The sequence below is a fragment of the Rhinatrema bivittatum genome, chromosome 2 (genome assembly GCF_901001135.1).
Source record: "Rhinatrema bivittatum chromosome 2, aRhiBiv1.1, whole genome shotgun sequence".
Lineage (NCBI taxonomy): Eukaryota > Metazoa > Chordata > Amphibia > Gymnophiona > Rhinatrematidae > Rhinatrema > Rhinatrema bivittatum.
In genome coordinates, this window is record NC_042616.1 from 300,302,392 (window position 1) to 300,328,329 (window position 25,938).

The following is a 25,938-nucleotide window of genomic DNA, read 5'->3' on the forward strand; positions in this document are numbered from 1 at the left end:
TCAGCAAATATCGCCTCAGCACTCGTGCCATCATGGAACTATATGGAGACATACGAGGTGCCCTTGAGGCCCGAACCCGAAGGAGCCGTGCCATCCCCGGCCTGACCAAACTCTTGGCCGCCCTGCATTTCACAGCAAGTGGCTCCTTCCAATCCACGGTAGCTGTTGTGGGTGGCATGTCACAGAGCACCTTTTCCCGGTGTCTGCACCAGGTCATTGCAGCTGTTATGGACCGCATGCCTCGCTACATAGCATTCCCACGCAACAGACAGGACCTGATGGACCTCAAGCGTGGTTTCTATGCCGTTGCCCGCTTTCCGAATGTCATTGGAGCTATTGACTGCACCCATGTGGCCATCGTTCCACCCCGTGAGACGGAGGCAGCCTACCGCAACAGGAAGCAGTTCCACTCCCTCAACGTGCAAGTGGTGTGTGATGCTGGAATGCGTATCCTCTCGGTGATGTCCAGATTCCCGGGGTCAGCGCACGATGCCTTCGTACTCAGGCAATCAGCTCTGTTTCGCAAATTCGAAGATGACCTGTATGGCGATGGTTGGCTTGTAGGTAAGATCCACATTAACATGCATATAACATTTTTGCAAGGGTCATCTCTGTAATGGCACACAAAGGTGATGTAGACGCCTGTTGTGATGGAGTCGCAGGTCCCCATCACAACAGACCTGAGTGGGACATTGTGTTACTGAAAGTGGTGTAATGGCTCAGGCACCCAACCATGTACCATTGGCTGCCAAGCACAAACTATGCAGTACGCCTTGTATGTGGCATGGCTTGCTCACCTCACCGCACAGGTGGACAGCCTACACATATTGGGTGTAGGCATGGATACTGGCAGTGTGCAAGATGAATTGGGACTTGTCATGTAAGAACAGCTCACATCCACAGGTGTTAGTGAGCCCCTGACGTTCCTGAGACCTTGCATGAACATCTCTACTCAGTTGTGCACATTGAGGGGCAGCCAGTTGACACCATGTATGTTGTTGGGTAGGCATACCGACAGAGAAGGTGTACCTGAGCACATATGTCAGTAGGGATGTGAATCGTTTTAGGACGATTAAAATTATCGTCCGATAATTTTAATATCGTCTTAAACCGTTATGGAACACAATACAATAGAGATTCTAACGATTTATCGTTATAAATCGTTAGAATCGTGAGCCGGCACACTAAAACCCCCTAAAACCCACCCCCGACCCTTTAAATTAAATCCCCCACCCTCCCGAACCCCCCCCAAATGACTTAAATAACCTGCGGGTCCAGCGGCGGTCCGGAACGGCAGCGGTCCGGAACGGGCTCCTGCTCCTGAATCTTGTTGTCTTCGGCCGGCGCCATTTTCCAAAATGGCGCCGAAAAATGGCGGCGGCCATAGACGAACACGATTGGACAGCAGGAGGTCCTTCCGGACCCCCGCTGGACTTTTGGCAAGTCTCGTGGGGGTCAGGAGGCCCCCCACAAGCTGGCCAAAAGTTCCTGGAGGTCCAGCGGGGGTCAGGGAGCGATTTCCCGCCGCGAATCGTTTTCGTACGGAAAATGGCGCCGGCAGGAGATCAACTGCAGGAGGTTGTTCAGCGAGGCGCCGGAACCCTCGCTGAACGACCTCCTGCAGTCGATCTCCTGCCGGCGCCATTTTCCGTACGAAAACGATTCGCAGCGGGAAATCGCTCCCTGACCCCCGCTGGACCTCTAGGAACTTTTGGCCAGCTTGTGGGGGGCCTCCTGACCCCCACGAGACTTGCCAAAAGTCCAGCGGGGGTCCGGAAGGACCTCCTGCCGTCCAATCGTGTTCGTCTATGGCCGCCACCATTTTTCGCCGCCATTTTGGAAAATGGCGCCGGCTGAAGACAACAAGATTGAGGAGCAGGAGCCTGTTCCGGACCACTGCCGTTCCGGACCGCCGCTGGACCCGCAGGTTATTTAACTCATTTGGGGGGGGTTCGGGAGGGTGGGGGATTTAATTTAAAGGGTCGGGGGTGGGTTTTAGGGGGTTTTAGTGTGCCGGCTCACGATTCTAACGATTTATAACGATAAATCGTTAGAATCTCTATTGTATTGTGTTCCATAACGGTTTAAGACGATATTAAAATTATCGGACGATAATTTTAATCGTCCTAAAACGATTCACATCCCTATTGGCTAGTACCTTAGCATCAGTTCGCCTTACTTACATGGTGTGGGTCATGCACAGATAGGTACCATACTGAACCCTGGTCAGATATCCATGTCTGGCCTCCTCACCAACATCAGTGCATGACATGAGCAGTGCTATTGCAAGACATAGCTGCCCACCTCTTCCCCTTTCCTCACAGATCAGGAGTGCTGGCATACATCAGCAGACTCCATTACTGTGCATTCCCTGTACTGAGGAACAATACCTCTTCTACTGTCAGGGACATGTCTGGTACTGCCCTATGTTTTACTCTGTAAGGTATGTGGCAGACAGGTGCACATGTAGCAATAGTGACCCTCAGCCAGGGGACAGTTTGGACACTCTGTATTGCTGCAATGTGGGATACAGCATGCAAGGTGTGGCGGGGGGACACCAACAGCACATTAGGAACATAACAACGACACAATAGGTGGCAGGTTAAACAGGATATTTATTCCTGACAACATTCAGCAGGGTATAGTCAAGTATTATGTGAGCAGTAACAGCATACAATTGATGTTCCTAGGTATTCATTATTTGCAAGTACTAGATAGCTAATGGATCCAAAGGGATCCAATTCCGGACTACATCACTCCACCATCAGCAGTATTTACACATATGCAGGTAGTGGGTGTTATCAGTACTGGCAAAGCATGATTACCTAGGAACAGGAAGTGGCACCCCAATAGCTTGGATACTGTAATACATAGATTACCGCTGGTCAGTATACAATGAGTAGACAGGCATAGGCCCCAGGCAGTCCATGTTGAAAGAGTGCACTGAAAGAGGACAGCCTGACAGGCCAGCCAGCAGAGTGAAAGTCCAGGCCCCAGGCAGTCCAAGTTGAAAGAGTGCACTGAAAGAGGACAGCCTGACAGGCCAGCCAGCAGAGTGAAAGTCCAGGCCCCAGGCAGTCCAAGTTGAAAGAGTGCACTGAAAGAGGACAGCCTGACAGGCCAGCCAGCAGAGTGAAAGTCCAGGCCCCAGGCAGTCCAAGTTGAAAGAGTGCACTGAAAGAGGACAGCCTGACAGGCCAGCCAGCAGACAAGGTACCCAGCGGTTCAGCATGTAGGCAGCAGGCAAACACATGAAGGTTCAGGCTACAGCAGTGAAGGGTCAGGACCAGACAGCAGCAGCAGCAGGCGGAGGACACAGCAGCAGCAGGAGGAGGCCCAGGAGGACACAGCAGCAGCAGCAGCAGCAGGAGGCCCAGGAGGACACAGCAGCAGCAGGCGGAGGCCCAGGAGGACACAGCAGCAGCAGCAGCAGCAGGAGGCCCAGGAGGACACAGCAGCAGCAGGCGGAGGCCCAGGAGGACACAGCAGCAGCAGCAGCAGGAGGAGGCCCAGGAGGACACAGCAGCAGCAGGCGGAGGCCCAGGAGGACACAGCAGCACATGGCGTTTGGAGACATGAGGCACAGATTGCACCACACAACCAGCATTAACATGCCGTCAGCAGACCGGTCATCCTACAGCACACTGCCAGAATGTGCAGCCCTTGAAACAGAAGGTGGCAGACAGCAGAGTGGCACAGCGGATGGCGGTGGGCCAGGTGAGCAGGTGGGTGGGAGCTTTGCATGGTGCTTCCCCCTCCATCTCGACGGCACTGCCCCTCTGCAGGGAGCAGCCAGCAGGACATCCTCTTCCATCTCGACGGCACTGCCCCTCTGTAGGGAGCAGCCAGCAGGACATCCTCTTCCATCTCGACGGCACTGCCCCTCTGTAGGGAGCAGGCAGCAGGACATCCTCTTCCATCTCGACGGCACTGCCCCTCTGTAGGGAGCAGCCAGCAGGACATCTTCTTCCATCTCGATGGCACTGCCCCTCTGTAGGGAGCAGGCAGCAGGACATCCTCTTCCATCTCGACGGCACTGCCCCTCTGTAGGGAGCAGGCAGCAGGACATCCTCTTCCATCTCGACGGCACTGCCCCTCTGCAGGGAGCAGCCAGCAGGACATCCTCTTCCATCTCGACAGCACTGCCCCTCTGTGGGGAGCAGCCAGCAGGACATCTTCTTCCATCTCGATGGCACTGCCCCTCTGCAGGGAGCAGCCAGCAGGACATCCTCTTCCATCTCGACGGCACTGCCCCTCTGCAGGGAGCAGCCAGCAGGACATCCTCTTCCATCTCGACGGCACTGCCCCTCTGTAGGGAGCAGCCAGCAGGACATCTTCTTCCATCTCGATGGCACTGCCCCTCTGTGGGGAGCAGGCAGCAGGACATCCTCTTCCATCTCGACGGCACTGCCCCTCTGTGGGGGTGTGCATCACAGTGTTGATTGGGTGTACCTGCCCATACCCCATTTATGGGCATGTTGGTCCCCTCAGGGCCCCTTGCCACGTCCAGATGGTCCACTGGGTGGTGGCAGCTTCTTCGGTGGACGGCCCTTGCGGCCTCGGGACACTGAGGGACTTGGCTGGGGCGTTGAGGTTGCCGATGAGGAGGCCTGCACGTCCGGCAGCCGCTGCAGAATCTGCATCATGATGGTGCTGAGCGTGCCTATTGCTCCAGAGAGGCTGCTCCCCACATGGAGGTCTTGCCTCTGCTGCCTCCATGCTCGCCTCAGGGCACGTATCTCCAGCACCACCTGTTGCACCGTTGCGTCAGCCACTGGTTGCACCTGTGGTTGCACAAGTGGCGCTGCTGGCGGTTCCTCCGGGCCAGGGGGATGTCCCATGGCCATTGCTGGCCCAGCTTCCAGTGCAGGGCTGACTGGGGACATCACTGGTGTGTCCGGGATGGGTGGGGTACCCACTGAGCTCCCCGGGATGGCTGCCCGCAGAGGAGTGTGGGGGTGGCCCCACTCAAACTCCTCAAAGGCCTCGGTCAGGGTATAGGGGCTGCCTGGGGGTGGCATTGCAGCCTGCACCACCTCCTCCTCCTCCTCTGACCACTGTGTCTCCGCGTCAATGTAGAATGGCCTCGTCACCATGGGTGGCCGCCTGAGCCCTGGTGGATCCCTGCTTGTGCCTGGGCCCTCCCAGCTGTCATCAGAGGGCTGCTGCCTGGGACCAGATGGCTCTGTAGGAAGATTGGGGAGAAAGGGGATATACTGCATCAGTAACACAGCTGTTCTGCCATATTACTGTGATGTCACACAGGGGCAGCTAATGTAAACCAACATGTCATTCTGCATATACAGTACAGTTGAGTCCTTTGAGACATTCCTCATGGCATGGGTGGTGGGGCTGAGGCCTAAGGCCAGGCCCTAATGGAGACAGTGACCTGTTGCCAGCATGCCTTGCACCCTGCTGCCTGCCCCTTGCTGACTGGGGGAGGGGGGGCCACTACAGTTCTGCAGAGCACATGGGTAACAGAAACTGAAACCTGCCCTAATCATTGTGTTACGACCGTTCACAGGGGGGGGGGGGGAGGGGCCCCAGAGGGCAGCTTACCATCTTCGAGGTGGGATGTATCCAGGTGGGGATGCAATCCCTCGAAGACATCTGGTCCCAGATGCTCCATCAGTTGCTGCTCCATGGGTGTGAACCGGATGGGGCATGGGGACCGTCCGCCTGTGTCCTTCAGGTACTGGTTCCTGTCAGCGATGCGGGTCTTCAGCTGGGCCTTAATGTCGCGGTAGCGGTGGGCCACCTGCTCCCCGGTGCGATGGATGTCGCTCTGCCGCTGTATGTGGCCAGCTATGCTGGACCATATCTCGGCCTTTGCTGCCTTGCTGGTCCTCACCGACAGGTTCCCAAACAGCCGCGCATAGTGGCGCAGGACACCCTCGATGAGCATGTCATTGTCCTCCTGGCTGAACCTGATGGCACGCTGCCTGACCCTGGCCTGGCTGCCTGGTTGGGGTGCCACTTCCAGAGGGTTCTCCTCCCTATCCTCTCTCTCCACCCCCCCAGGTTCCCCACTCCCTTCCTCCCCCCCACCTGACCCTGCACTTCCCACTCCCTTCCCCTCTGCCCTGCCTGTCTAGCCCTACCTCTTCCCGCCATCCTCTCCTGCCTCACCCCATCCCCCTCCCCCTCCCTCCTATCTCTTCCCTCCTGCCTATCTCTCCCACTACCCCTGTCCCTGTCCCTGCTCCTACTCCTCATTCCCCTACGTCCCCCTCCCCCTCCCCCTAACTCTCCAATCACCCCTCGTCTCGCCTCTCCTACCACTCTCTCACGCTCCAGCCTCCTCTCTCCTCCTCAACCAACCACCAACACCACCACCACCACCACCACCACCAACACACTCCTCTCTCCTCCTCCTCCTCAACACCAACAACACACCCCTCACTCCTCTCACGTTCCATCCTCCTCCTCCTCACCCACCACCACCAACACACTCCTCTCTCCTCCTCCTCCTCACCACCACCACCACCAACACACTCCTCTCTCCTCCTCCTCCTCACCACCACCACCACCAACACACTCCTCTCTCCTCCTCCTCCTCACCACCACCACCACCAACACACTCCTCTCTCCTCCTCCTCCTCCCCCCCTCCTCCTCCTCCTCCTCCACACAGATGGACAAACAGTTGACTGACACACTTGCACTCCAACACAGATTACAAAAGACACAGGTAAAGGGAAACAAATGAGAACAGAAACACAGGACACCGCACTCAGTAATCAAATCTCTAACCTCTTCTCTAGACCAACAGCACCTACCTCTCTCTCCAAAACTCCTTCCAAACCCTCAAAGGAGGAGGGGCAGGAAGTCAGTTTTTATACCAGACACATTATCGCGGGACGCGGTACTTGGTTTCATTTTGTATCGCGTACCGCGGCAACGGCGCGGTACGCGATAATATTTTGTACTTTTCTTCGCGTACTGCGATATTGGTTTCGCCGCACGCGAAACCTGTTTCGCCGCACGCGACGGTAGCACGTGCGGCGAACGTTTCGCGAAGCACGAAGAAACACCTATTTGCATGGGGCACGCCCCCGTTTTTTATCGCACGCGGTAACAATGCGTTACCACTGCGATATTGGAAAATGAGGCCCTAAGTCTGTTTTAAGAAGCTCTAAAGTTTCCTCATGTTTTTCCATTTTGTGATCAATTTCAGTCACCAATAAATTTTGATTCAATAACTTTTCATGTAATTCTTCAAGAGAAGCATGTATTTTTTGAAGCTGGTCTTGTATAGTCACTGACACTGCCTCTGAAACAGCTTTTGTAAGCTCCCGCAGTAACGGCTCTGAAACAGTTTCCGTTGAATCCAGTATTAAAGCCTTTTCATTTGTTGATTTCTTGCCTTTTCCAGCCATTTTTTTCACATTAATATTCTAGTGATATTCAATAGTTATTGCAGCTATTTCAAAGATGAAAAATATTTTAAAAAACTGCCGTATTTATTAATATTAAAATCAACCTCCAAGGAGCACGGATCTTAAACGGCTGTTCCTTTTCGCGTCATCATGGAACCCCCTCATGTCTTCTGTAAACCAATATAATAACACTATCCAGGCCCTGGGATCAGCAAGAATTAAATAATCATGCTTTCCCAAGCAACCCTTGACACTTTGCCTGACTTAGGGCCTCATTTTCCAATATCGCAGTGGTAACGCATTAGGGGGCATTACCAATGCAAATGAGGCTTCTTTCGTGCAGTGGGGAAACATCGCGTGCGGCGATGTTCTCGCCATTCGCGAAAACATTAGCACCGCACACGATGTTTTCCCAGTGTGCAATGATTCTTTCAGTCTTTTATCGCGGTGCACGATATTTGCCGGTTTTGGACTTCAATCATCGCAGGCCACGATAGTCCCAGACAGCCTGTTTCAGGAGAGAGAGAGAAAGAGAAAGAGAAAGAGAGAGAGAGAGAGAGAGAGAGAGAGAGAGAGAGAGAGAGAGAGAGAGAGAGAGAGAGAGAGAGAGAGAGAGAGAGAGACTTAGTATAGTGCCTATGCCCTAGACAGGTATTTTAATCCCTATGGGAGGGCCACCTACTAACTTGGGGTGGGGATTAGGTATCAGCGTCGGGGGTTGGGGGCCACTTTCGCATTCCACATGAGACCTACGGAAAGAACAATGGTCTCTAGTGAAGATTTGCTGGCCGTCGGAGTGAGGAAACTCACTCCAAGGGGAGATTTGGGCAACGTTCTCTCCACCTAGCTTGTTGTTGCCCAGGTAGAGTGTCCAGCAAGCTAGGTGGAGAGAACGTTGCCCAAATCTCCTCTTGGAGTGAGTTTCCTCACTCCGACGGCCAGCAAATCTTCACTAGAGACCACTGTTCTTTCCGTAGGTCTCATGTGGAATGCGAAAGTGGCCCCCAACCCCCGACGCTGATACCTAATCCCCACCCCAAGTTAGTAGGTGGCCCTCCCATAGGGATTAAAATACCTGTCTAGGGCATAGGCACTATACTAAGTCTCTCTCAGTCTCTCTCTGTCTCTCTCTCTCTCTCTCTCTTTCTTGTCCGGACTTATCGTGGATGGTGATAATCCTTTTCTGGCCCGTAGCGCAGTCCATAACGCGAAGTTGGAGTTGTAGTTATTAGCCGCGCTAGCAGCCGCGCTAACACTGCGGCTGTTTCGCCGCACACGATACACAGGTTCCTGCTTTACATATGCTCCGCCCCAACTCCGCCCCCTGAATACCAAATTACTAATTTGCATTCGCAAATCATGTTAACAGTTGTTAACGCGATTTGGGAATTTATCGCACGCGGTAAAGTGCTTGGAAAATGAGGCCCTTACTGGATAAGAGGAGACGTGACCAAGGAACACAAGGAATGTGGAAGGTGCTGTGGTGGTTAGAAAGAAAATGTACTCTTTTGGTTACTCCTTCCTGAATGTTTGCTAAAACCCCTGGCTCTTAAAGATGCATGCCTAGGAGATGAGGAGGACTGAAAGGGCCGATGTAACCAAAAGGAGAAAGAAGGCTTAAGAGGGGCACTACATATTGCCTGGAATATCTCTAGTACAATATCTATGAGAGGTCTGACAGTCAGGACTAGAGATGTGAATCGTGTCCTCGATCGTCTTAACGATCGATTTCGGCTGGGAGGGGGAGGGAATCGTATTGTTGCCGTTTGGGGGGATAAAATATCGTGAAAAATCGTGAAAAATCGTAAAAAATCGAAAAAACGTAAAATCGCAAAACCGGCACATTAAAACCCCCTAAAACCCACCCCCGACCCTTTAAATTAAATCCCCCACCCTCCCGAACCCCCCCCCAAATGACTTAAATAACCTGCGGGTCCAGCGGCGGTCCGGAACGGCAGCGGTCCGGAACGGGCTCCTGCTACTGAATCTTGTTGTCTTCGGCCGGCGCCATTTTCCAAAATGGCGCCGAAAAATGGCGGCGGCCATAGACGAACACGATTGGATGGCAGGAGGTCCTTCCGGACCCCCGCTGGACTTTTGGCAAGTCTTGTGGGGGTCAGGAGGCCCCCCCCAAGCTGGCCAAAAGTTCCTGGAGGTCCAGCGGGGGTCAGGGAGCGATTTCCCGCCGCGAATCGTTTTCGTACAGAAAATGGCGCCGGCAGGAGATCGACTGCAGGAGGTCGTTCAGCGAGGCGCCGGAACCCTCGCTGAACGACCTCCTGCAGTCGATCTCCTGCCGGCGCCATTTTCCGTACGAAAACGATTCGCGGCGGGAAATCGCTCCCTGACCCCCGCTGGACCTCCAGGAACTTTTGGCCAGCTTGGGGGGGGCCTCCTGACCCCCACAAGACTTGCCAAAAGTCCAGCGGGGGTCCGGAAGGAACTCCTGCCGTCCAATCGTGTTCGTCTATGGCCGCCGCCATTTTTCGGCGCCATTTTGGAAAATGGCGCCGGCCGAAGACAACAAGATTCAGTAGCAGGAGCCCGTTCCGGACCGCTGCCGTTCCGGACCGCCGCTGGACCCGCAGGTTATTTAAGTCATTTGGGGGGGGGGTTCGGGAGGGTGGGGGATTTAATTTAAAGGGTCGGGGGTGGGTTTTAGGGGGTTTTAGTGTGCCGGCTCACGATTCTAACGATTTATAATGATAAATCGTTAGAATCTCTATTGTATTGTGTTCCATAACGGTTTAAGACGATATTAAAATTATCGGACGATAATTTTAATCGTCCTAAAACGATTCACATCCCTAGTCAGGACTCTCATTATCAGCCATTCGTTATCCTAACACTGAGACATTGAGCCTTCTACTAGCCAAGAATAGAAAAGCAACAACTGGACTCCACTGATGACAATTGCATAGATTATGAATGAGACTCCGAAAGAGGGCTGCATGTTGTGTCTCATGCACACTGTATGGAGGTAATTTTAAAAATGAGTTAAAAGTTACATGTAACAAACATGGGCAAGGAGAGAATTATGGCATTCTCTCCACTTCCCCTGCCTCACAAAACACAAGACTCAAATTGGGAATTAACATGGTCACAGTTTATTAGCAAATGCTTAAGCCGAGCCTTAACAAACACATCAATAATATAATCATATTGTACCAAGCTCCAGTTACATACTACTCACCCCTGCTCCTCCCCCAATTACCAACATAACCAATGACCCCCACTGACTCTTACCAGATGCTGCCCCCAGCCTTGTACATACTATTGTAGCAATTTTATAAAGCCATTTTTGCATACAATTCAATGGCATATATTGTAGCAATTTTCAAATGTCCACTTGCACAGGTAAATGCATTTACATGTGTAAAACCCAATTTAAAGCATGTAAATGCTTTTTAAATCAGGCCCTGAGTTGCTGTGTCATGATGATTCAATTATTAGGAATGTAGAAAGCTCAGTAGCTGGTTGGCATGAGGATCGCTTGGTAACATGCCTACCTGGTATGAAGGTGGCAGACCTTACGCATCATATAGATAGGATTTTAGACAGTGCTGGGGAGGAGTCAGCTGTCATGGTACATGTGGGCATCAACAACATAGGAAAATGTGGCGTGGGAGGTTCTGGAAGCCAAATTTAGGCTCTGATGATAGAAAGCTGAAAACCTGATCCTCCAGGAAAGCATTCTCTGAAATGCTTCCTGTTCTATGCACAGGTTTCCAGAGGCAGGCAGAGCTCCAGTGTCTCAATGCGTGGGTGAGACAATGGTGCAAGGAAGAGGGATTCAGTTTTTCAAGGAACTGGGAAACCATTTGGGGAAGGGAAAGTCTTTTCCAAAAGGATGGGCTTTTGAAGGCGCTAACCTTCAAAAAGGAGATAGAGAAGCTTTTAAACTAGAACAAAGGGGAAAGCCGATAGTCGCTCAGCAGCACATGGCTTGGAGGAAGGTATTTTTGAAGGATACTAATGAAACATTAGAGTTAGGGCATCCCAACAGAGAGGTTCCAATAATAAGAAAAGAAGTCCAAATGCTTATCAGTAAAGAAACACCTGAGCTAAAAGATTCCAAATTATCCCTGACAACTGAAAAGCAGAATGTTAATACAAACAAAAAACACACTTTAAAATGTTTGTATGCTAATAGCAGAAGTCTAAGAATTAAGATGGGAGAGTTGATTGTGGGGGAGAAACAAGATGGCTGCTTGAGAGGACGCCACTCACGCTGCTCTGCCTCCTAGTTTCTTAAAAACATAATTTCTCCCATTTGCATAGTAATAATGCCACACAAAGGAAGGGGAAGGTTTGGGTCTTTCCACCAGACTCAGCCAGCCCTGCAGGGCAATGATTAATACCTGAATATGTGGTTCCTACCCCTGGATTTAGAGCTTCAAGTCCCACTGGTGAGACTGGGAGAGGAGCTCTGTTTTCACTGGGGGAAGTGATGCTGAGCCCGCCGAACCCCCGTGAGCTGCTGCAATCTTCTCCCGTCCACAAAGCCTACAAGGCTGAGTCGCCAGGTGATCTCATCACAGGACATGCTCAGCTGGGTGATCTTGTTGAAGCTAGTTCAGTTGGGATGGCCTTTCCTTCTCAAACTATGTGACCTGATGCTCCTGAGGAAGGATGGTTGAGAACAGGAGCCAGTCCTCCAGAGACATCAGAGGATGGACAGCGAGTAGAGGAAGAAGGAGTGTGCAATTTACAGCCCCTGGAGATTATTAAACCGGTGGTGATCACCTTAGAGTCCTTATGGAACTTAATAGCAAGTAATCCCCATACATTCAGAGAGCAGGCTCGATGCTTGGAGAATAGAGAGAAAAGAATGGACTCAGTTGAAAAGGAGCATTTATTGGCATTACAAAAACACTCTAATTCCATTCAAGTATTGACTAATGATGTTAAAAGTCTCCAAGACTCTAATAGGGCCATCATGAGTGATCGTATATCCTCTTTAAGAAGATTGGAGTCTATGGAGAATTATCTGAGACATTTAAATTTGAGACTTAAGGTTTTACCTATGTTAATATGTACTCAAATTCCCTTTCTCCTTCTAAAGAATTCAATGTTAATATTGAATTGTAATTTGAATGGATGTATTCTTTAATTATAATCCATAAATAAAGAATTGAAAAAAAAACAACTTTATGGGACATTTCTCCCTTTCTTTTAATCCACCACCTCAGAGCTGCCTCAGAATTTGCTTTCTTGCTTTTCTTTACTGTACAACCTATAGGGCTAACTACCAGCTCTTTTTATTAAGATATGGTCCTAAAATAAAATATAAGTACAAATATAAAACATAAATGGTGATGTGCACAGACACATTTTTGTTTTTGGTTCATTTATTTGTTTCGCAGGTCACTTCCATTCATTTCATTACTTTCCAAATGTATTGGGTGAACTGCCTTTGTTGACGCTTAAAAGATTTATGTTTGAGACTCTTAAAATTCCCTTGGAATCAATTCCAGCTGTGAAGAAAATTTGGTTTCTAGCACAAAGAAAAAGTTCTACCAAGTCATTAGTGTGTTAGGAATCGGAGAGCGGACCCCTGTTCCGAGGTAGAGTCAGCACTGCCGAGAAGGAAGTTATCCCTCGTCGGTCTCTACCGTCGGATGGCAAGGCCTGTTGAAGATGTTGAGATGAAGGCTTCACCCTGGAAGCTCGTGATCCTCCCAAGAGGAGCCCATAGGGACACGGCCGCTGGGACTTAGGAGACTCCCTGAAGAATGAAGATGGTCTGGATGCAGGAGCCTCCTGCAGGTCGTGGGGTCCAGATGGCTGGCACCTCCAGCAGGTCGTGAGAAGTCCGGGAGTATAAGTTGAAGAATAGTCTCAATCCAGTCCGAGGGTCGAAGTCCAGAGAGAGGTCGAGAGCCGGTCCAGGAGCAAAGAAGGAGAAGGGTCCAGAGCCAGTCCAAGTCAATACCAGAAGATCACCACCGCCAGTCTGAGGGTCAGGAGCCAAAGAGTCAGTCCAACGAGGAGAAGAGCAGAAGTGGAACAAGGAGCGGATCCGGAACACCGACACAGGAACCAAGCACAGAGCCCCGATACCAAGGCAAGGTCTGAGTGTCAGACCTTGCCTTAAGTACAGGAACCAGGAGGCGGAGTCCCAGGAGGAGCCATGACCATATCTTTTCATGGCTCCTTTAAATATCTTCTTCAGCCGCGCGTGTGGCCCTTACCAGCAACAGAGGGGGAGGAGCCAGCTCGGCCGAGAGGAACCATGCGGCCGGGCTGGGCAGCAGTAACAGTCCCGTGGAAAGGTTGAGGAAGGCTGCCTGCCACCGCAGGAGCCTCTGGCAGGACCCGACGCTCAAGGTGAGCACTGTTGCTTCGGCTGTCGGCCCGACCCGGGTCGCAACCCGCCACGGCCGGTGGCCATGACACCTGGTCCCGGTCACGGGCCGCCATGACCGGCGACACTAACAGTACCCCCTCCTTTAGGCCTCCCCCTAGAAGGCTTGGGTTTTCCAGGGTGTGCCGCGTGAAAGTTCGTGAGAAGAGACTTGTCCAGTATATTCCTAGCAGGCTCCCAAGTATTCTCCTCAGGCCCGAATCCTTCCCACGATAGCAGATACTCCCATATTTTGCCTCTTTTCCAGATGTCCAGAACCTCATGTACCTGGTATATGGTCTCATCCTCAGCCCTATGCTGTGGTACTGCGGGAGTTCTCCAAGAAGGCCAAGTGAGGACAAATGGTTTCAGAAGGGACACATGGAAGGAGTTATGAATCCTCAAGGTAGTTGGTAAACGGAGTTGGTAAGTTACAGGACCAAGTTGACGTAGTACAGGAAAAGGTCCAATATAACGTGGGGCCAACCGCATGGAAGGGACTTGCAACCGGATATGGCATGTGCTAAGCCATACTTTCTCCCCTGGACAGAACCGTGGAGCTGCTCATCGATGCTTGTCAGCGAATGTCTTGGTGGAATGGGCAGCTTTCCGGAGCATGCGCTGGGTATGAATCCAGAGCCGTCGTAACTGTACTGCGGTAAGCTGAGCTGCTGGGGATGGTACCAGTAATAGCAATGGTAGAGGCAGCCTGGAGTATCGTCCAAATATAATCTGGAACGGAGACGTCCCTGTTGCGGAGCAAACGTGCGAGTTATGAGAGAACTCAGCCCATGAGAGAAGCACTGCCCAATCGTCATGGTTCGAGTTGACATACATCCGAAGAAATTGCTTTAACGCACGATTAGTGCGTTCCACCTGTCCATTAGCCTGCGGATGAAATGCAGTGGTGTAATCCAAGGAAATGTTAAATTTTTTGCAAAGATTGAGCCAGTAGCGGGCCGTAAACTGAGGGCCACGATCAGATATGATATGCTGCGGGAGGCCATGGAGACAGAAAATATGAAGCATAAACAGTTGGGCCAGGTGAGGAGCTGATGGGAGGGAGGGATGTGGGATAAAGTGGGCCATTTTGGAGAATCAATCCACAACCACCCAAATTACTGTATTGCCCTCAGATGGCGGAAGATCCACAATAAAATCCGTGGAAATATGTGTACAGGGTTTCTGGGGAATAGGTAGTGGCTGTAAAAGTCCCCAAGTCTTCCCAGTAGGACTCTTGTGTTGTGCACAAGTTGGGCAAGAATCCACATATGCACGAATATCCTTGTTCATGTCGGGCCACCAATAATATTGTTGCAGAAGCGTTTGAGTCCGAGCTCTGCCCGGATGTCCAGCTACTGAGAATCGTGTCCCCATTGTAATACTTTAGTACGAAGTCTCTTAGGTACCACAGTCTTGCCCGGTGGGACTGTGAACGTAGCGGAGAGGATAATGCAAGCAGGATCAATAATATTTTGAATTGGCTCCTCAATGTCCACATCGGAGAAAGATCGAGACAGTGCATCAGCCTTGATGTTCTTTGTAGCTGGTCGATATCGAAGCTCGAAATTGAAACGTGAGAAGAAAAGCGCCCAGCGAGCTTGACGAGGGTTCAGGCATTGAGCTTGTTGTAGATACACCAAGTTTTTGTGGTCTGTGAAGACAGTGATATGGTGCTGTGCCCCCTCTAACCACTGTCGCCATTCTTCAAGCGCGAGCTTGATAGCAAGAAGTTCTTGTCGCCAATAGAATAATTGCGTTCTGCTGGAGAAAATTTTCTGGAGAAATAGGAGCACGGATGAAATTTCCCTGATGCATTGTTTTGGCTCAGGACAGCTCCTACTCCTTCAGCGGAGGCATCAACCTCCACTATAAATGGACATCTGGGATCCGGATGTCGAAGGCAAGGTTGTTGAAGAAAGGATTCTTTGAGAGCCTGAAATGCTTCTACAGCCTCTATGGGTCAGGCCTTGATGTTTGCCCCTATGAGTGAGTGCCATTAGAGGCGCAGCCAGCTTGGAAAAGTTCTGTATAAAACTACGATAGTAGTTTGCAAATCCGAGGAATCACTGGAGGGCCCGTAGACCACTAGGCTGAGGCCATTCTTGAATACATTTTAATTTAGCGGGGTCCATTTGAAATCCTTGCTTATAAATGATATACCCCAAAAAAGGTAAAGCTTCTCTTTCAAAGATACATTTTTCCAGTTTAGCATAGAGTTGATTTTTTCTCAGACGGTGTAGCACCTGAACAACATGTTGACGACGTGTCTGTAAATCACAAGAAAAAATCAAAATATCGTCTAGGTAGACTACCACGCAGTCATAGAGCAGGTATCTAAATATTTCATTAACAAAGTTCTGAAAGATGGCAGGAGCATTGGTCAATCCTAAAGGCATAACAAGATATTCATAATGTCCATCGCTGGTTTTAAAAGCCATCTTCCACTCATCCCCCTCATGAATCCTGACTAGATTATATGCTTCTCGGAGGTCCAACTTCGAAAACACCTTGGCCCCCTGTAGACGGTCAAAGAGTTCAGCTATAAGTGGCAATGAGTACCGGTCCTTGATGGTAATGGCATTTAGCCCACAATAGTCTATACATGGACGCAAGGTCCCATCCTTTTTCCCAACAAAGAAAAAGCTGGCCCGGCTGCAGATTTAGAGCGCCTGATGAATCCTTTCTGCAAGTTGTCTTGAACATATTCTGACATGGCACGGGTCTCCAAGGCAGACAACGGATAGACCCTACCCCGTGGCGGGTTGGCGCCAGGAATCAAATTGATGCTACAATCGAATTCTCGATGTGGAGGCAAAATATCTCCAGCTTTTTTGGAAAAAACGTCCGAAAACTGCTTGTACTGTGACGGCAGACCCTCCAGCCGAGAAGTACAGATGAAGCTACAGGAAGAACTTGATCTGTGAATGCAGGTCTCTTGGCATTTTGATCCCCAGTGGATTAGTTTTAAAGATGTCCAGTCGAACTGTGGGTTGTGTTGCTGTAACCATGGAATGCCAAGAACTATAAGATGGCTTGCTCTTTGGATGATATAGAAGGAGATGATTTCGGTGTGGTTCGGTAATGTGACATTCCATCAGAACTGTATGATGAGTTATCCTCCCCGGCAAGGGATCTCCATGAATGGAGGATATAATTAACGGCTTTGGACACAAGCAAGTGGGAATGTATAGTTGCTCTACCACATCTTGTAGAATAAAATTTCCACTGGCTCCAGAATCTACTAAAGCCAGAGTGGAGAACCGATGATCTTGGAAATCAAGGGTGACCTTCAGAGTCAGTGGGGGAGCCGAAGAGGTGATGCCTAGGGTTACTCCCCCGATGGAGCCTAGGCATTGGAGTTTCCCGGACGTGTAAGACAACGGGCAATGAGATGACCTGCTCCTCTGCAATAGAGATAAAGGCCTGCCTTGCGGCGTCTTTGCCATTCTTCTGGAGAAAGGGGACCCCGTCCCAATTGCATAGGTTCCTCCGTAATTCCTTCAGATTTAGGTGTCGTTTGGGAGGCGGAAACCGAATGGGAAGACATGGCACCCGCTATGTGCCTCTTCGTGCTTGATCCCTCCCGCGCTCTTTCCTGTAGTCGTAGTTCGATTCGGGTTACCAAATCCATGATGGAATCCAAGGATTGAGGTAACTCTCGGGCTGCCATTTCATCTTTTATTCTGGATGACAGACCCTCTAAGAATATAGACCAGAGACAGTTCTCCTCCCAATGGAGTTCGGATGCCAGAGTTCTGAATTCAATGGTATAATCTGCCAGCAATCGCCCTCCTTGCCGGAGTTGTAAAATCTTGGAACCCGCAACCACTTGTTTCCTGGGATCATCAAACACCTCTTGAAACAATTCCAAGAATGTAGGTAGATTTTGTAGGACTGGATCTGACCGTCGCCAGAAAGGGGAAGCCCAAGCCAGGGCCTTACCTTCCAACAATGATAGGATGTATGTTGTTTTGGTGAGATCATCTGGAAAGAGGGAGGCTTGAAGATGAAAGTGCATGCTGCACTGGTCGAGAAATCCTTGACACAAGCGAGCGTCTCCGGCGTAACGTGGAGGAGTTGGTAATGGAATCAAGGACCGGGTATTACTCTGCACCACCAAGGGCAGTGGTGGCAGGACGGCTTGAGCTGCAGCTATAGAATCCAAACGGGTATTAAGTCGTTCCAAGGAAGCCGCCATGGATTCTAGTATACGTTGCTGCTTCATGACCTTCTGGGCTAATCCAGGAATGGCCTGGCGAGCTGAGGCCTGTGCCGGGTCCATGGCCTTGGTATTCTGTTAGGAATCGGAGAGTGGACCCCTGTTCCGAGGTAGAGTTAGCACTGCTGAGAAGGAAGTTATCCCTCGTCGGTCTCTACCGTCGGATGGCAAGGCCTGTTGAAGATGTTGAGATGAAGGCATAACCCTGGAAGCTCGTGATACCCCCAGGAGGAGCCTGTAGGGACATGGCCGCTGGGACTTAGGAGACTCCCTGAAGAATGAAGATGGTCTGGATGCAGGCACCTCCTGCAGGTCGTGGGTTCCAGATGGCTGGCGCCTCCAGCAGGTCGTGAGAAGTCCGGGAGTATACGTTGAAGAATAGTCCCAATCCAGTCCGAGGGTCGAAGTCCAGAGAGAGGTCGAGAGCCGGTCCAGGAGCAAAGAAGGAGAAGGGTCCAGAGCCAGCAAGTCGATACCAGAAGATCACCTCCGCCGGTCCGAGGGTCAGGAGCCAAAGAGTCAGTCCAATGAGGAGAAGAGCAGAAGCTGAACAAGGAGCAGATCCGGAACACCGACACAGGAACCAAGCACAGAGCCTCGATACCAAGGCAAGGTCTGAGTGTCAGACCTTGCCTTAAGTACATGACAGGATATGGTCATGTACTTAAGGCCATATCCTTGTGACTCCTGACCATGACCATATCCTGTCATGACTCCTTTAAATATCTTCTTCAGCCATGTGCATGGCCCTTAGCAGCAACAGAGGGGGAGGAGCCAGCCCAGCCGAGAGGAACCATGCAGTCGGGCTGGGCAGCAGTAGCAGTCCCGCGGAAAGGTTGAGGAAGGCTGCCTGCCACCACAGGAGCCTCCGGCAGGACCCGACACTCAAGGTGAGCACTGTTGCTTCGACCGTTGGCCCAACCCGGGTCACGACCCGCCGCGACCGGCGGCCATGACACCTGGTCCCGGTCGCGGGCCGCCTCGACCGGCGACCCTAACATAGTGGGTAATGACTGGGGTGATTTTTCTAATCTTTCTGAATATCTTGAAAATTCTAATTTAGAGGTCACGGAGCACACAGTAGTCTTTGTTTCCTTTTTCTCCAAGTACGATTTGAGTCTGATAATGAAAATCAATTTTAAAAATTTAAATGTTTCCCTTTTTGGGAGGTCTGATACGTACATATCTAGACCTTTCAAGAGCTAAGCAGCAGTGTAGGAAGTTGTTCCTATCAGTGCTGTTGGGGATCCATAGGTGGGAACACTAGGGAGCACATCTGATCCCTGGGAGAAGTGTGCCCTTGGGCCCCAGCGAACCAGGAGAGGAGCTCCAAGGAAGTGCTGAGGTAGGTGAGGGATTGTCCCATCTGGGCTGGGACTGGAAGCGCAGGCCCCCGCTGACCTGCACAGCCTTGGTGAGGCCAACCACACAAGGCTGGTCTCTAAGTGGTCATCCGACCACTCCAAGCCCTTTCGGACCTGCCGCAGGGAACAGCAAAGGCGGCAGGCCAGACAGGAGACAAGGGAGGATGGAGACTCTGGGATTAAAGACTGAAACATGGAATTTGGAACGAAGACTCAGACGTGGAACTTGGAACGTAGATGAGGAGACTTGGAGACTTGGAACATAGACTAGGAGATGTGGAGACTAGCAAAGTGCCTCAGGCACCCTACACAGCCCGAAGGCTGGTCGCAGACCACACTGTACCCTATGCACCCTACACAGCTGGATGGCTGGTCACAGATTATGAGGGGAGCAGGACATGTTCAGGACGTCTCATAGTGCAGGGGTGAAGTAACCCCTCGGGTCCTCTGGAGTCAGAACAGGATACATGCAAAGATAAAACTTGGAACTTGGAACTCGGAATAAAAGCAAGGAATCTCCAGAGGCACATGTTATTCAGGACCTGGAGTATCAGGACTGAGAAACAATAGGACTGGGAACATCTCAGAACTTTGGAACATGGAACATCTTGGAACTTGGAACATGGAACATCTCAGGACTTGGACTCATGGAACATCTCGGGACTTGGACTCACGGAACATCTCGGGACTGGGACTCATGGAACATCTCGGGACTTGGACACACGGACATCAGGATTGGAGCACAGACATCAGGACTTGGACTCATGGACATCAGGACTGGAGCATAGACATCATGACTTGGACTCACGGTCATCAGAATGGAGCACGGACATCATGACTGGAGCACAGTCATCAGGATGAGGACAACATGGAACAGAGTTCCTTGCAAGAAGCGAGGAAGTTCATCATGAAGACTCCTGGACCGGAAGCTGGAACGGAGGATCCAGGAGCAGTCCAGCTAGGAACTGACTCCTTGCGAAGGCAAGCTGGAATGGTTGCAAGGCCCTTAAATAGGGCTGATGATGAAACTATGCCCTGGGAGGAGTTCAGGTGGGACCAGAGGGACCACTATTTTCTGGCCCTTTAAATCTAGGAGGAAGACGTGCTGCACCCCCTAGGCAAAGGGGGCAGGACCCTGGAAAGCGGCCATGCTGCTGCTGAGAGGAGAAGAGGAGACGGAGCAGAGCTGAGCCACAGAGCAGGCCCCGACGTGCAAGGTGGTTCCCCTGCCACAGAAGGAGGGACTGGAGGTAGCTTCCTGCTGCAAGAAACACCAGTGTCGGCGGCCTCTGGGCTGTGACGAAGAAGATGATGTTGGCGGCGGTTTCAGCCGTGAAGATGGCCTGGTCGGCGGCATCCTGCCGCAGGAAAGCCCAGAGATGCATCCACTGGGCCGAGGAACAAGATGACGTTGGCGGCTTCTGCTGCTCTGGGACACCGGCACATGGAGCAAGGTGAGAGGCCTCCCGTGGCTCCAGTCATGGGAGTGTTCGCAACAAATAAGGTCTGAAACTTTGGCTTTAGGAACAAGTTATTTGCTATGCTATCCTTGCAAATGCATAATTAAATACTCTGGAAATACTTTTATTTTATTTTCTCCAGAGCAGTTATGGATGTTCCTGAATGGGAGGGCATAAGGGCTGCAATTATTGAAAGGGATCCATAAAATATGATGGGGTATCAAGCAGTATTGTTTTATTAGTTTCTTATAAGTCTCCTCTGTTTTCCTTCTCTCCTCCACTTATTACCTATGAAAAATATAAGAGGTAACGTATTGTTTCCATGATTAACATATTTGTATGTTATGGGGCGGATTTTAAGAGCCATGCTCGCGTAAATCCACCTGGATTTACGCGAGCAGGGCCTTGTGCGCCGGTGCGCCTATTTTACATAGGCCTGCCGGCGCGCGCAGAGCCCCGGGACTCGCGTAAGTCCCGGGGTTTTCCGAGGGGGCATGTCGGGGGGTGGGGCCTATCGGCGCGGCATTTTCGGGGCGGGATGCGGCATTTTGAGGGCGGGCCCAGGGGCGTGGTTTCGGCCAGGGGCGGTCCGGGGGCGTGGTCGCGCCCTCTGGAACCGCCCCCGGATTGCGTTTAGGCGCGCCAGCGGCCCGCTGGCGCGCGAAGATTTTCTTCTCCCTCCGGGAGGCGTAAATCCCCCAACAAAGGTAGGGGGGGGGGTTTAGACAGGGCCGGGGGGGGGGTGGGTTAGGTAGAAGAAGGGAGGGGAAGGTGAGGGGAGGGCGATAGCGAATTCCCTCCGAGGCCGCTCCGATTTTGGAGCGGCCTCAGAGGGAACGGAGGTAGGCTGCGCGGCTCGGCACGCGCCAGCTACACGAAATCGGTAGCCTTGCGCGCGCCGATCCAGGATTTTAGCAGATACGCGCGGCTACGTGCGTATCTACTAAAATCCAGCGTACTTTTGTTTGCGCCTGATGCGCCAACAAAAGTACGCGAAGGCGCGCTTTTTGAAAATCTACCCCTATATGTATTAGAGATTTCTTACCCCTCAGTTACATTGCAAAGTGGTTCTTTGTAAAGTGTATGAAAAAGATGATAAATAAAAAATTTAAAAAAAAATATGGGAGAGTAATAGTGTATAGCACTGAATGAAGACAGACTTAATTGGCATCTCAAAGACATGATGGAAAGAGGATAACCAATGGGATAATGTTATAACAGGGTACAAATTATATCACAATGATAGAGAGGAGCAACTTGGTGGTGGGGTGGCACTTTATGTCCTGGATAACATACAGCCTAACAGAATAAAGATCCTGCAAGAGACTAAATGCACAATCACATTTTTATGGGTAAAAATCCCTTGTGTGTTGGGGAAGAGTATAGCGATAGGAGTATACTACTAATCACCTGGCCAAAATGATGAGACAGACAGTGAAATTGTAAGAGAAATTTGATAAGCTAACCAAATTGGCAATAATAATGGGAGATTTCAATTACCCAAAATCAACACGAAGCAATCCTTGCACATCAGCAAGAACTCAAAGGACCAAGGTGCAGGAACAAATCTTCAGTCCCACCACACTTCAAAATTTTTTTAATCTTTATTTTTTTTGAAGTGTGGTGGGACTGAAGATTTGTTCCTGCACCTTGGTCCTTTGAGATTTCAATTACCCCAATATTGACTGGGTAAATGTAACATCAGAATATGCTAGAGAGATAAAGTTCCTGGATGGAATAAATGACAGTTTTCTGGAACAATTGGCTCAGGAACCGACGAGAGGGAACAATTTTAGATCTAATTCTCAGTGAAGACCAGTATCTAATGAGAGAGGTCATGGTGGTGGTGCTGCTTGGCAACAGTGATCATAACATGATCAAATTTGGATTAATGATAGGGAGGGGGACAGTAAGTAAATCCATGGCTCTAGCATTAAACTTTCAAAAGGGAAATGTTGACAAAATAAGGAAAATATTGAAAAAACAAAACAAACTGGTGCAGCTACAAAGGTAAAGAGTGTGCAATAGGCATCAACATTGTTTAAAAATATCATCTTAGAAGTACAGTCCAGATGTATTCCACACATTAAGAAAGGTGGAAGGTCAAACAACTGCCGGCATGGTTAAAAATGAGGTAAAAGAGGCTAATTTAGCCAAAAGATTTTCATTTAAAAATTGAAAGAAGGATCCATTAGAGGAAAATAAGATAAAACATAAGCATTGGCAAGTTAAATGTAAGACATTGATAAGACAGGCTAAGAAAGAATTTTAAAAGAAGTTTGCCATAGAGGCAAAAACTAATAATAAAAGCTTTTTAAACTATATCCAAAGCAGAAAGACTGCAAAGGAGTCGGTTGGACCATTAGGTGATCAAGGGTTAAAGGGGTATATAGGGAAGATAAGGCCATGGCAGAAAGACTATACAAATTCTTTATTTTGGTGTTTACTGAAGAGGATGTTGGAGAGATACTGGTTCTGGAGATAGATACTGGTTCTGGAGAGATACTGGTTCTGGAGACAGATAAACTGAACCAAATTATGGTGAACCTGAAAATGTGGTAGGCCAGACTGACAAACTGAAGAGTAGTAAATCACCTGGACTGGATGGTATACATCCCAGGGTTCTGAAAGAACTAAAAAATGAAATTGCAGACCTATTAGTAAAAATGTTTAATCTATCATTATAATTGTCCATTGTACCTGAAGACTGGAGAGTGGCCAATGTAACCACAATATTTAAAAAGGGCTCCAGGGGAGATAGGGGAAACTATAATCTGGTGAGATTGAATTCAGTGCCAGGAAAATTGTGGAACCTGTTACAAAGAATAAAATCACAGAACATTTAGATATAAATGGTTTAATGGGATACAGCCAGCATGGATTTACCCAAGGGAAGTTTTGCCTCACAAATCTCCTACACTTTTATGAAGGGGTGAATAAATATGCGGATAAAGGTGAACCGGTAGATGTGGTGTATTTGGATTTTCAGTAGGGATGTGAATCGTTTTTTGACGATTTAAAATATCGTCCGATATATTTTAAATCGTCAAAAATCGTTAGAGCCGCGATACAATAACAATTCCCCCGATTTATCGTCAAAAAATCATAAATCGGGGGAAGGGGGAGGGGAAGGGGGAGGGGAAGGGGGAGGGCGGGAAAACTGGCACACTAAAACAACCCTAAAACCCACCCCGACCCTTTAAAATAAATCCCCCACCCTCCCAAACCCCCCCCCCAAAATGCCTTAAATTACCTGGGGTCCAGAGGAAGGGTCCCGGTGTGATCTTTTACTCTCGGACCTCCGGGTGCGTTGTAGAAATGGCGCCGGCGCTACCTTGCCTTGTCATATGACAGGTCAAAGGTAGCGCCGGCGCCATTTTGTTTTTTGTCCCCCGACGTCAGGAGCGTAGGAGATCGCTCCCGGACCCCCGCTGGACCCCCAGGGACTTTTGGCCAGCTTGGGGGGGCCTCCTGACCACCACAAGAGTTGCCAAAAGTCCAGCGGGGGTCCGGAACGACCTCCTGCAGTCAAATCGTGTTGCCGTATGGCCGGCGCCATTTTGCTCCTGCCGTCGGGGGACAAAAAAACAAAATGGCGCCGGTGCTATCTTTGCCCTGTCATATGACAGGGCAAAGGTAGCGCCGGTGCCATTTCTACAATGCACCGGAGGTCCGAGAGTAAAAGATCACACCGGGACCCTTCCTCTGGACCCCAGGTAATTTAAGGCATTTTGGGGGGGTTCGGGAGGGTGGGGGATTTATTTTAAAGGGTCGGGGTGGGTTTTAGGGATGTTTTAGTGTGCCGGTTTTCGATTTACATGATTTACACGATTTACACGATATTTTAAAAACCCAAACTGCGACGATCCGATTCCCTCCCCCTCCCAGCCGAAATCGATCGTTAAGACGATCGATCACACGATTCACATCTCTAATTTTCAGAAGGCGTTCGACAAAGTCCCTTATGAGAGGCTTCTAAAAAAACTAAAAAGTCATGGGATAGGAATTGATATTCTTTTGTGGATTACAAACTGGTTAAAAGACAGGGAACAGAGAGTAGGATTAAATGGTCTGTTTTCACAATGGAAAAAGGTAACTAGTGGAGTGCCTCAGGCATCTGTACTAGGACCAGTGCTTTTCAATATATTTATAAATAATCTGGAAAGGGGCATGACGAGGGAGGTAATCAGATTTGTGAATGATACAAAATTATGCAGAGTAGTTAAATCTCAAGTGGATTGTGATAAATTGCAGGAGGACCTTGTGAGACTAGAAGACTAAGGGGTAGATTTTTAAAAAATGCGCGTTCGCGTACTTTTGTTGGCGCACCAGTCGCAAACAAAAGTACGCTGAATTTTAGTAGATACGTGCGTAGCCGCGCGTATCTTCTAAAATCCAGGATTGGCGCGCGCAAGGCTGCCAATTTTGGGCAGCCGGCGCATGCCGAGCCGCGCAGCCTGCCTCCGTTCCCTCCGAGGCCGCTCCGAAATCGGAGCGGCCTCGGAGGGAACTCTCTTTCACCCTCCCCTCACCTTCCCTCACCTTCCCCTCCCTTCCTCTACCTAACCCACCCCCCCGGCCCTATCTAAACCCCCCCCTACCTTTTGTCTCGGCGGGCAGCTGGCGTGCCGAGACGCAACCCGGGGGAGGTTCCGGAGGGCGCGGCCACGCCCCCGGACCGCCCGGGCCGAAACCACGCCCACGGGCCCGCCCCCGAAACGGCGCGTCCCGCCCCCAAAACGCTGCGTTGATCGTCCCCGCCCCCGACACGCCCCCGACACGCCCCCGACAAAAAACCCCGGGACTTACGCGAGTCCCGGGGCTCTGCGCGCGCCGGCAGGCCTATGGAAAATAGGCGCGCCGGCGCGCAAGGCCCTGCTCGCGTAAATCCGAGCGGATTTACGCGAGCAGGGCTTTGAAAATCCGCCCCTAAGTGCCCAAATGGCAGATGAAATTTAATGTGGACAAGTGCAAGGTGATGCATATAGGGAAAAATAACCCTTGCTGTGGTTACACTATATTAGGTTCCACATTAGGAGTAAATATCCAGAAAAGAAATCTAGGTGTCATAGTAGATAAGACATTGAAATTGTCGGCTCAGTGTATTGTGGCAATCAAAAAATGTTAGAAATTTATTATGAAAAGAATGGTTGAATAAAATGGTGGATG